The sequence below is a fragment of the Festucalex cinctus genome, chromosome 8 (assembly GCF_051991245.1).
Source record: "Festucalex cinctus isolate MCC-2025b chromosome 8, RoL_Fcin_1.0, whole genome shotgun sequence".
Classification (NCBI taxonomy): Eukaryota; Metazoa; Chordata; class Actinopteri; order Syngnathiformes; family Syngnathidae; genus Festucalex; species Festucalex cinctus.
Window position 1 is genome coordinate 10,649,494 of NC_135418.1, and position 12,009 is coordinate 10,661,502.

Below are 12,009 nucleotides of genomic sequence, written 5' to 3' on the forward strand. Positions count from 1 at the left end.
CCCAAATGCGTCTCATACAACTATCCATCATGAATGAATGCCGACAAAGAAAAGAAAGAAACTGGAAAGCACCCACGTGGACTGTGATTCAACCACAAAAGTGAAAATGCTGCTGCAGTGTTATGATCGAACGTAACAATCTTTTTCTTAACGCTTGACATTGGTTTTATAGTAAGGGGAAACAAAACATGAAAGCGATTCTGTGAAAGGAAAAGAAACACACAAAACATGATTGGGTGATGCAAGGAGAAGCAGTGATGGCACCACGCTAATATCATGGAAATACGCTCATTAATCAATGGCTAACTCGCCTTTTATCAGCACAGCGCCAGGGTTTGATCGGCCGTCATGCTAGCCACTCTGATAACACAAACCTCTTCTGCATCTGCAGCTGAAAAACTTCATGTTGCACAAGATTATTTAGACTGAAGATATGTCAGCCATTATGAATATTTTATGTGGTTTTTGAAAATGAAAAAAAAAAAAAAACAACAACAAAAAAACAATATTGAGCCAAAAGGACCTGCTTGGATTGAGAAGTGTGCATGTCCATATTTCACATATTCATTTTAAGACTGCAGCGCACCACTGATTCTCTCCCATTGCATTTTCTCTCCACCCACACTGCGCTCTCTACCCCTCCCCCCACGTTCCTGTTGGATTGGTGGAGTAAACACAGGAAGAGTGCGGGCTCTGTTCCACCATGCCAGAGCTGAGGCTGGGCGTTCCTGCAGCGCTCCTGCGCCGGGGTCAAAAGTTTACTGTGGTTTTCGTTTCACCTTTCCTCAGCCAATCACGGTGCAACACTGTAGTGCGTGAACTCTGACCCCTACAAAGAATTTTGCTCAAAAGATGGTCTGACGCCAGTTTCACAAATACACCCCAGCGCCGTCTCCCAATTCTCTTCTCACTGCTTCTCTTCCTTTCTATCTACAGGCCAGTTTTCATGTGTTGACAGAGACCGGGAGTGAAAGAGTTCGACAAAGCATACTGCAGAGAAAGACGGGCTAATTTACCTGTAAAGTAGACTGTGAAAGTCAACTTCAGGATCAGGGGGAGTCTTTTCCTCTTGTTCATTCTGTCCACTCAATGTTCAAAGAAAGAACAAGTTGAAAAGGCGGCGAGATTACTTGGACAGAGAAACACATGCACACACACCCTGTGCTGCATAAAATTGTGCTTTTGTTTTTGACTTTGTGACACACAACTCTTTCTAATCTGAAGTATGATTAAACCTGTGCTGCCGATCAGGTCCTTCAAATGGTAGTTGGCACACAAAGGAAAATGTACTTAGCCTTAAAAGGTGTTTTGATACGTAGAATTAAAACGCCATAGATCAACCATGTTCCAGTGAATAAAACGATCATTCAGGTCAGGAATTTTCCTTTTTCAAGATCAACCTCACAATTAACGTTCATTATTATATGCCACACCCTTTCAGACACTGACAAAAGGACAGATAAGCAAAAACAAAATGGCTAGCTTTGAACTGTCTGTGGTGCTTTAGAAATAAACGAATGAAAGTAATCATATGGCAAATGCCTTACCAGTGTCAACACGCTGTAGTTGTATGCCTACAGCCCTTAACTATGGTGTGGGATCCTTCATGACTACTCTCTTTGAACTGAAGGTGGCAATAAAGTAGAAATTGCACTTGTGGAAACTAAAAATGTGGGGTGGCTCTGTATTGTAAATCTCAGAGAGAAACGTCATCAAATGGAAACACGTGTCAGCAACAATGCAACACAGTTGAACCACTGGGGATGTGCAGTGGGTAGTGAGGATAGTGAAGAGATGAGTTTTGAGAAACTTGAACTAGCCATCATTGGTGGCGACAAATTTTAGGTCCAGGAAGTAAAAGCCCTGACCCAGTTCGGCTTGAGCCACATTGAGTAGAGGCAGTGTTTTTATTTACTGGACCTGGATTTACCACGTCCGATAACCATATAACACACTATACAATGCTATAAAGTAAGGCCTTGTTTACATGACAATGACCTTGCTAATGACTGAAAGGTTCCACATATACCAAGAAATTCTGAGTGCACTGAAATCTGTGAAGCTGGCAATGCATACAAGTCTTGTTGTAGTTGGCAGTGTAACTGTTAAATAAAATATACACCTGCCTGCGAGTGCAAATGTTTGAAAAGACGACTTTGCAGGTTATTCCTTTTGACCGCTGATGAAAATACATGAACATATCAGGAACTCTTAAGCTTCGGAGGGGTAATTTTCGCCCTCCCACATGGCTGACAGCAGTCACACTTTACACCCTTGATGCAACAGAACCCCATTCCACCAGCTTGTTTCGTAGGAATAAATGACATGGGTCCAAAAGATTATATTCAAGAACAGAGTTTCAAGAGTAGGCATATTGAGGGTCACGCAGTCAGTCAGCACCTGAACAAATGGTCCAAATGCTGCAAAACATTGCCTATTATATTGCTTATACTATAAGTTACAAGTATTTGCTGATCGCCAAGTGCAGCATGGAATTAACAGGTAATCTAAAGAAAAAGAGAAGATGGAGAAAGTCCATGTAGAAGTTGAAAAGTTCATCTACAAATGAAAGTATTTTTCTTGACTTTTTCTCTCCCCTCCTTTACTCGGTCGGCTCCCTCTCTTCACTTGAAGCTGCCAAAACAGGCAGAAAGAGAGCATCTGGTAGCAGTTATGACACAAACCAAACTTGTCGCCCTTTCTGTCTCTTCCCCCAAAGCATTTCTTATAAACAAAACACAAACAAAGTCTTGCTAGGATTTTTACAATAGTAACAAAACTGTGCCCGGGATACCCTTCCCCCCACTGGCTTGTTCAGGTGAACTCATTTTACGAGCATTCTTTAGCTAGGGGGGTGGGGAGTTAAAGGGAGAGTTGAAGTTAAAGAGGAAGGGCAAGGAGAGGAGGGGGACAAAGCTCTTGGCACCCCCTCTGCCAATAAACTCTTGCTTTCGTCCAATCAGCGAAGACTACAGAGAGTTAACTGTTCCAAATCCTTGCTGGTTATAAACTGGAATTGGGTGCAATGATTGCTTCAGGCTGCCCGTTTGGCTTTGAGAAGTGTGTATGGCTCACATATGGCTCAGCTTTCCTGACACTTGGGTATTACCACAGAGTTGAAGATGAGGGGATCGAGGGGGTGAATGAGATGCGACTTCAAAAACAGTCCGAGTGCAAACTGCACCGCTTCACTTGACTCCAAACCGGGAGTCGGCTGTCTGGCTTCTTCGGAGTTGTGAATAACAATCTGGTATGATGAGACGCTCTCCTCATACTCTCACTTGTTTGGGCGAAGTCACAGTAAATATTTCAGCAGTGGAAACACGCCTGTCTTGTTAGGCAGAGTTTGCTATATTTAGCTGGGAGGACGAAAGCAGAGGAAGCAAGCCTACCTGTTGAGGATCATCAAAAGCGCTGGTAGAAAGTAAACTTTGGAAAACACAAATATTGAACACATCTGACCACAAGACGTTTCTTTCGTAAAATACAAACTCAGGACTACTTCGTGAAACCTGAACAGAAGCTAGGTTGCAATAAGGACTCAAAGTCTCAAAGTACGTTGATTTCAAACATGAAGCAATCCTTGCTTTTAATCATGCCTCACCCAATTCAGGCTGAGGATAAAGCTCGACAAATTCTTAACTCCACAGTACTTGTGTCTGACAAAAAGTGCAGGGAGTCATATTTCAATTAGGGGATACAATCAGACTTTCCTTTCAGCTCTGTGTTGTTACGACTACTGTGACTCCAGCTCATCTACACTGTGGTAATTTAAGGTCAAGTCTGCTCAACATGGAGGGGGTTGGTGGGGGATTTGATGTCTAATTGACAAAAAAATGCAATGGATATATTTCTATTAATAAAGAACCAATCTAAACAACAAAGTAATTTTCAACTTTCTTATATCCTTTCATGTGAATAGGAAACCAGTATTCATGTAACACCAAAATGTTTCTGGTACAGTCATCCATATTCTTGAGAAAATTAAGAAAAGAGGACCCGATTGTTGAAATCAGCAGCGGAAGAAAACCAAGGGGTTGTGACTTGTCAGTGAAGTGAAAACAAAGAAGCAAAATGAAATGGGGGCAGGCACCAGCGGAGAATAAAGACAGACAGTGTTTCAGATTTTCCAAAGTGAAATCACTAGTTTGGGGACAATTGTGTGTTTACATGCATAAGGAGGGGGGAAAAATCATTAGATTGAGTCAAAAGTTCTCAATTAATGACAACACATGTAAACCGCTTACTCATACTATATTTGACGTACTAAACATACTAAAAATATACTTCTTTACTTCTCAGTATCTCTTGCATTTACGTCTGACTTTGATGTATAGAGTATACGCGTGTACTTCTTCAAAGTACTGCAAACACTTCACCCACGACTCAGCCAGAGTGTTGGTATTCTGCCGTCTCTGCAGAGGACTTATCAGGGATCCTAAGACCATTTCAATCTCAATTAAAGAAGATGAAGTCAAGATGGGAGGATGGGCCAGATTTGGACAGGCAAGGTTCCATTATCTTAAAGGAGAGCACAAAAAAAAAAAAAAAAAAAGTCCTTTCCAATAATATGCTTTATGCTGGGCGGCACGGTAGTCGAGTGGCTAGCACGTCCGCTTCCCAGTTCTGAGGTCTCCCGTTCGAGTCCAGGCTCGGACCTTCCTGGGTGGAGTTTGCATGTTCTCCCCGTGCCCGCGTGGGTCTTCTCCGGGTACTCCGGTCTCCTCCCACATTCCAAAGACATGCATGGCAGGTTAATTGGCCGCTCCGAATTGTCCCTAGGTGTGCGTGTGAGTGTGGATGGTTGTTCGTCTCTGTGTGCCCTGCGATTGGTTGGCAACCAGTCCAGGGTGTCCCCCGCCTACTGCCCAGAGCTAGCTGAGATAGGCGCCAGCAGCCCCCGCGACCCTTGTGAGGAATAAGCGGTCAAGAAAATGGATGGATGGATGGATGGATGCTTTATGCACCTCTCTAGTAGTAAACAGCATGCAGATTAAACAGCATTCAGACGTTCATATTTTCATATAGCAGTAAAAAAATAAAAATAAAAGGAGAAAAGGAGCTTTTTGTAAAACAAACATTTCAAGGACAACTTCGACGGTAACGCTATTTTTTCTTTTGTGACAACTCAAATATCTCAATAATGTTTTCCTGCTATAAAACAACAAAAACAACATTCCAAAAAGTGCTTTTCATAATAAAATAAAAGTTATTTCATATTTAAAAAAAAGGCTGGTCTGACTCCAGCTCTGCCGCAGTAAGCAGTGGTCCAGGGGTCGACATGACCGGCGAAACGAGCCGTGAACCCTGCGGATTATCGCTCGACGGTTGTTCGTTGTGTTTGCTCGACAAACGAAGCGTCATTCCTTGACGTGCAGACACTCAATCGCCACCGTCATGTTTTGGTGAGGATACTTTTTTTTTTTTTCTTTTAGCCAAAAAGCAATTACCCAGGCTGAACTGTTTTGTTCTGCCCATCGCTTATTTTCTACTTCCTCTCCGCTACTACATCACGCAAGTGACGAATCTCAATACTCCCAGGCTGTGACCGAATGTGCAGCCTCCTCCCTATATAGTGCCCTACTGAGGGGTCACGGCATTTTGTAGGGTGTCCGAATGTCCAGGGAGCGAAAATGTAGGGCACTCAAAATTACCCACAATGTACTCTGAAAAGTAGTGAACATCGATACTCACTCAACCGGGCTGATATAGACCACAATACATTGCGAGTGTGAAAAAAAAAACATGTATTGATATATATATATATGTATGTACATGTATTGATACCGGTAAACCAATTAATTTGTGCAGCCGATGTATTTAATGTGTTTTTATAAGGTCCCTGTTTTCTGTCAATTTAGCCTAAACGCACTCTTGCTTACATAGAAAAGTGCATCATCTTCTAGAATGGTCCTTCTTAAATCTCAAAACAAACAAATGCCACATGACTGACTGGCAAGAAATGAAACTTAACGTTATCGTCATTATCTCAGTCCCAGTCTCTCGGTCTCTGCAGAGGAACGCAGACTAACACTGAAGGAATTCTATCTATTCAAACATCAGATAAAGAAAATGCAGTTTGACGAAAACAAAATGGAGACAGCTACCAAAAGTAGACCTGCCACTTAAGTGTGGCAGGTTTTAATTACCTCTTGCTGATACCGGTCAAACTTGGAAACTTAGTTTAGAAAGACATAATTAACAATGATCAGGGTTCTGCATGAACAGTGGGCCACCACGTGACTGTGTTGGGCCACACAAAATTCACTGACGTTGGCCCAAGTGAGCTAGCTAGTACAACTACATAAATACAGTAAATTGATTTAAATAAACACATTCTTGCTTTTTTTAACAATTAATATTTTGCCTTTTATCCACTTAAATTGATCAAGCATCATTGAACTTTTGGACAATTTTAAATTAATCAAGGTCACTAAATGATTAATCAATTATGCAAAAATAACTATTGATTAATTAATAACCAGTTGTCAATCATTACACCTCTGATTTTATTAAAGGTTTAAGTAATACGGTACAAAGATGCTAACGATGAAATAATCAATGACATTTTTTGAATATATATCATGAATATACAGGGCATCGGGCAGGGCCACCACCCAAAAAGCCTTATGTAGGACACTGTCATTGATTATACTTTTTTGACTACGGTATCCTATTTGACTCAACTGGATAATGATGAATAACTCACTTTAGTACGGATTCGTCAGTTATAATATTTTATTTTCATAACAATTTAACCTAACAATTCATTACAGCCCAGCATGCAAATACATAAAGAATTCTGTACAAAACTGCACTATTTTTTATTTTACCTTACAGCACTGCACAGTGCTCGATGAGACAGCAGTAATCAATATGCACAACCATGTGGGAAATGTTATTACAGTACTCAGTCCCACAGCTACCAATAAGAAGAAATGTATGTATGGCTGCTCGATTATGGAAAAAATAATATAATCACGATTATTTGGCAATAATTAATCACGATTAATCAAATGATTATTTATTTTTTGTTACAACACAAGAAAATATTTAAGCCTTTAAAAATATTAAAACCAATTAAAAAATAGAAACACTATAGTTACGGAAGTTCCTTTTGCACCAAACATAATTTCTAATATATATATATATATTTTTTTTTTTTTAATGTTGGCAAAAACTTGAAGTTGGAGTGCAGCTTGTGATCTCTGCTGTAGGACGATCATAAAAGAAAATGTTTACACATTAAAAAAAATATTAAGACCAATTAAAAAAATCGAAACACTATATTAACGTAAGTTCCTTTGGGACCAAACAAAATTTATAATAATATTTATTTATTTATGTTGGCAAAAACTTGAAGTTGGAGTGCAGCATGTGCATCGTGCAGTAGGACGATCATTTAGTTTTTTGGTACAAAACAAGAAAATGTTTAAATGTAAAAAAACAATATATATATAATAAGACAAATAAAATTCTTTGAAACACTAGAATTATGTGAGTTCCTTTTGGATTAAACAAAATTTAGTTTAAAAAAGGTGAAAATGTATAAATGTAAACAACTCAAAAATTTGTATTTATAATCTTTTTTTATGATTATACTGATTTTGTAATTGTGGAGTGTCATAAGTGAAATTGTAATTGAATTTTGATTAATTGCACAGCCCTAACTGTATATAGTCAAATTAAACATGTTAGTTTAAATCCAATCCCATCTGACCTTTGTGTAATATGAACCAAAAAACTTTAATATTAAACAACACAAATCGACATCTACGTGTTAGCAAAAAGATAACATTTGAGCATTTTTAGATAATAATCTACTAGCATTATGCAACCAAAGTTGCCACTGTGGAAGACAGACTTTTCTGGGTCTCATGAGAAAAAGTGATAAGTTAATGAATTATTGAGAGCACAGGGGCTGACAGACAAAGAGCCAAAGCCATGCATCCCAGTCACTTCTTCACCCCATCTGCAGTCAAAGAATGCCCCCAAAGATTGATTCATTGTTAACACAGCCTGACACCCTGTGTGAGGGAGAAAGAAAGTGTGAGATAAAAGGACGGAGAATGGGGGACAGGGGGCTCCATTTACCAAGAATATGAGCAGAAGCAGACTATAGGACAGATTCCCACAGTGATCATTTTGCCACTTTCCAAAATACCACATATGTGGGCATGAGTAATGGCATTCCATCAGCTTCAAAACAAACCGTGCATCTACACTCAGGAACATTGTTTCTCATTTCCCAGCTAGAAACTATTTCAATGCCTGCATTATTGATATATCACAGCTATATGCAGACTTTCTGCATTGACTTACATAAGCAGGAACATTTCTGAAGAGAAAAGCTAATTTAATTCCTACAGGCAAAGCGGAACTATTACAACAGTGGATTCAAAGTTATTCGATTCCAAGTACATGTGCAAATTGAGTAAAAGGGAAAAAAAGTAAAGATGGCTTCTAGCAAAGAGAACGAAGTGCATTTAAAGCCCACACTCAGATGGTTTAACACGAAAATCACATAAAACTCATTTCGAAGTATATGAATGCACTTTCTGACCGCAACACTAAGCGAATATACAAAACTGGGGTCAATGTTGCTCCAGTGTGAACTTGAAAGAGAGCTGCATGTACATTCAGTCGGGGGTGGAAACGGCAGTAGTTTGCCTTAAATTCCATTGGTGCCATTAGTTAAAACAGAAGCATCACGTGCCCGCTATCAAAACAAGAATCTCGATTTTCATACCAATTGGTAAAATGCACATCACACTTACACAGATGTGAGTGTCTCCGATTTCAGTGTTCTTTAATGCTAGATGATGTACATATTACATAAATAAGTTGTTTTTTATACGTAAGCTAGTTACGTCTATAATTTAAACTTGGTACATTGAGCACTCTCACAAGTCGACCTGAAGTGTTCAGCCTCCCCTGCAATGAGTAACATCTGTCTGCATCTGCCCGTCTCTTGCTCTAGTACATACAAAATGTCCTACATGTGATTTTACCAGCAGTTAAACCTAACACGATATGCCATTTTGCCTGCTATCACAATCACGCATATGCAATCTCAACAAAGCCCAGCAAATAATAAATAACAGATGCTTTGGAATCCAACTTTGTTTGTCAGCTCTGAAGACAAGTGATCAAGTGGTGAATAAAAAATATTTTTTTTGTGCATGCATACAATCATAAAACTGCGACAGGAGTACGATACGCATATGTGAGGTGATGTGGTGCCAGGTGGCAATAAACAATAGGCAGTGGTTATTTTGCCATGACCGTCCTGTTAATATTATTTTGCAGTGAACGGCTCTAATTGGTCAATCGTCGGAATGAGTCATGCACTGGCCGTGGTTCGATGCCTCTTGTCAAACCCCTTCTGTGTCTTTTTACGAAGAGTTCATTTAGTTTTGCCACCGAAAATAGTCTGTTTTCTGCATTATTGGCCATAACCCTCAAAGCAGGGTTATCAGGCAGTAGGACAACTTTGTGTCTTTTCACATGCAGCAATCTTCTACATATTTAAAGGGTTGGTGTGTTGATTTTTTTAATTTGTCAATGTTCATTCATTAAAAAAATATTAATTTCAGTAATATGCAAAAAAAATACATGTTCTAACACAACAATGTACATTTTTAAAAATGTATTTATATAAATTGCTAATTATTACATAGGTCGTGCTGCACCTTACAGGAGGCTAATGTGTTTCTCTGCCATCTTTCTGCTACCGACAACTGACAGAGAAAAACTTCGCAAACGTAGTAATTGGTGCCGTGGTAGGTTTGCGAAGTATGGTCTCTGAGGCACTTCAGTGCACTTGCTTCAAAATACACGCACTTCGAACTTCGACGTTCTTTTAATTCACCACTAGATGGCACTAAATTCGACACACTGTCCTTGCGGAAAATTCGCTAACTGTTCAATTCTTCAATAACCACGGGAAACAAAACGGCTCGTTTACAACAACCGACTGACTGCAAGAAGTGTAAAAAAATAAATAAAAATGCGCAGAACGGGATTCGAACCAATCACCCGGTACTTTCAAGGCGACAGCCCTAACCACTATTGCACAGCCTGTACACATTCACTGGCGCAGAATTTGTACTTGAATTTCTCGCGCGAATCACGGCAAAATAACCACTTCGTAAACATTACAGGTTTGTAACACATCACAGCATAACTAATGTGTTGTAACAAGATGTGTGACAAGACAATTTCTCCAGCTCGACTTGAAGGCAAGTCAAACTGGCTGGCTAAAAATACTGCCCTCGACCCTCGAAGCCATCCCGTTGTGTTGTGTAAAATGTCAAGCGGTGCCAAAGAAAAACAATAATCGAACATAAATATGTCCCACGCATAAACCGACGGTGAGTACTGGGTATCGTATTGCACCCGGCGAACAAGCCATATATACGCTATAAAGTTTGTACATGGAACGCGCGTGCAAACACACGGAAATGAGTACACGTATTTTACCCAAACCGAATGCATCAAATATTTGTATTCAACGCACAATTCAGATCGCAAATAAAACCAAATGAGAATGGAAAGGTGGCTCTCTGTATCGCGACAGCTTAGGGACCAGTCTGCTTCGGAAACGGGGCTACAGCAACTGCCTCGGTGACAAATTTACGCAGTGAAACACACGGTAGCAACAGGGTTCGAAAGTCGCTCACTGACTGATGACAAACTATTTCAAACGAACTCACCGGCTTCGACGTTTTCATTGAAAAAGCAGTTTCTTTTACATCTCTACAAACTCTCCGCCATCTTCGGAAGGACCGTGTTTGTTTAAATGGGAAACACTCCCAGAAGGAGAGCCAGCTTGTGGGCAGAACCACTTGCATTCTGGGTAATGTAGTTATTTACCTTCCGCAGAAAATGAACGCTACAACACTTACACAATGTGATGAATATGATTTGCCCCGCAGTCCGCAGATATTATTAGTAGGGATTTAAAGATGTATTTATAGCGTGTCCGGAAGTTAGCTTCATTCACGAATTATCATGGCGAGACCTTAAATGTAAGGGTTACACTGTTATTAACTACATAACTTCAAACTGTACGCATTAATAACAGTATTGTGTGCACATTTGTAGTAAAGCTATGCAGCAGTGTCCTGGAGTTTGCTACAGTAGGTTGTATTTGATCTCTCTCTTACTCTCTTAGGCCTATTTATAATAATTCTCGGACCAACAGGTGAGTCATCACACATGCACGATGAAAGAGTCAGCACTGTACTCTTTGCACAACGGAATTTATTTATTTATTTATTTATTTATTTATTTATTTATTTATTATTTAGCTACTGATGGAGAAGTCAAGCTAAATACGATTCAAATTCTGGTGATAAATCAGTGAAGTTCAATGTCATGCGTTGAAACATTTTACGACAGTCAGGCTTGACAATATCTGCTATTTTGACAATGTAGTCCAACACGTTTTGCAAGTAGCAACCACATGGACAGTTATTCATTATGTGTTGTTGGGACCCTTAAAGATTATTATTTATTGATTATTCCACACACAAGCTGTGCCTATTATCTGATCCCCCTGCCCCCCACCTCCCCAATTAATACATACTTGATCAAACCGTGAAATACAGCAGCTAAATTGAATGCCGCCTTTTTTTCTTTTCTTTTTTACTGTGAGCTTTATGCTGTTTATACTGAGAGAGAGAGAGAGAGAGAGAGAGAGAGAGAGAGAGAGAGAGAGAGAGAGAGAGAGAGAGAGAGAGAGAGAGAGAGAGAGAGAGATAGAGAGAGAGAGAGAGAGAATTACATTCCACAGAGAGCCACAGAGGGGCCATGCAGGCCCCTGTTTGTGTCCCATCCCCCAACAAAACATGTAAAACTGACCTTCCCCCTTAGTGAGTGTGAGACACTTAATTCCATCCCCCCCTCCTCATTCACTCCTGCTACTTTGAAAGGACAGGAGATAACAGTTTGAAAGGACAGGAGATAGCCCTATAATCATTATTGTATTCAAATTGGTTTACCTGC

At 39.9% G+C, this 12,009-nt stretch overlaps 1 protein-coding gene across 3 annotated transcripts in view; it reads right to left on the minus strand.

Annotated features, from left to right (window-relative positions):
• ncoa3 (nuclear receptor coactivator 3) overlaps positions 1-10,844 on the minus strand; it is a 42,192-nt gene extending 31,348 nt beyond the window's left edge. For all 3 annotated transcript variants that reach the window (XM_077529332.1, XM_077529333.1, XM_077529331.1), the window contains exon 1: positions 10,716-10,844. The gene's annotated coding sequence lies outside the window, so the exon portion shown is untranslated. The remainder of the gene's footprint in view (positions 1-10,715) is intronic.
• Positions 10,845-12,009: the final 1,165 nt, after the last annotated feature.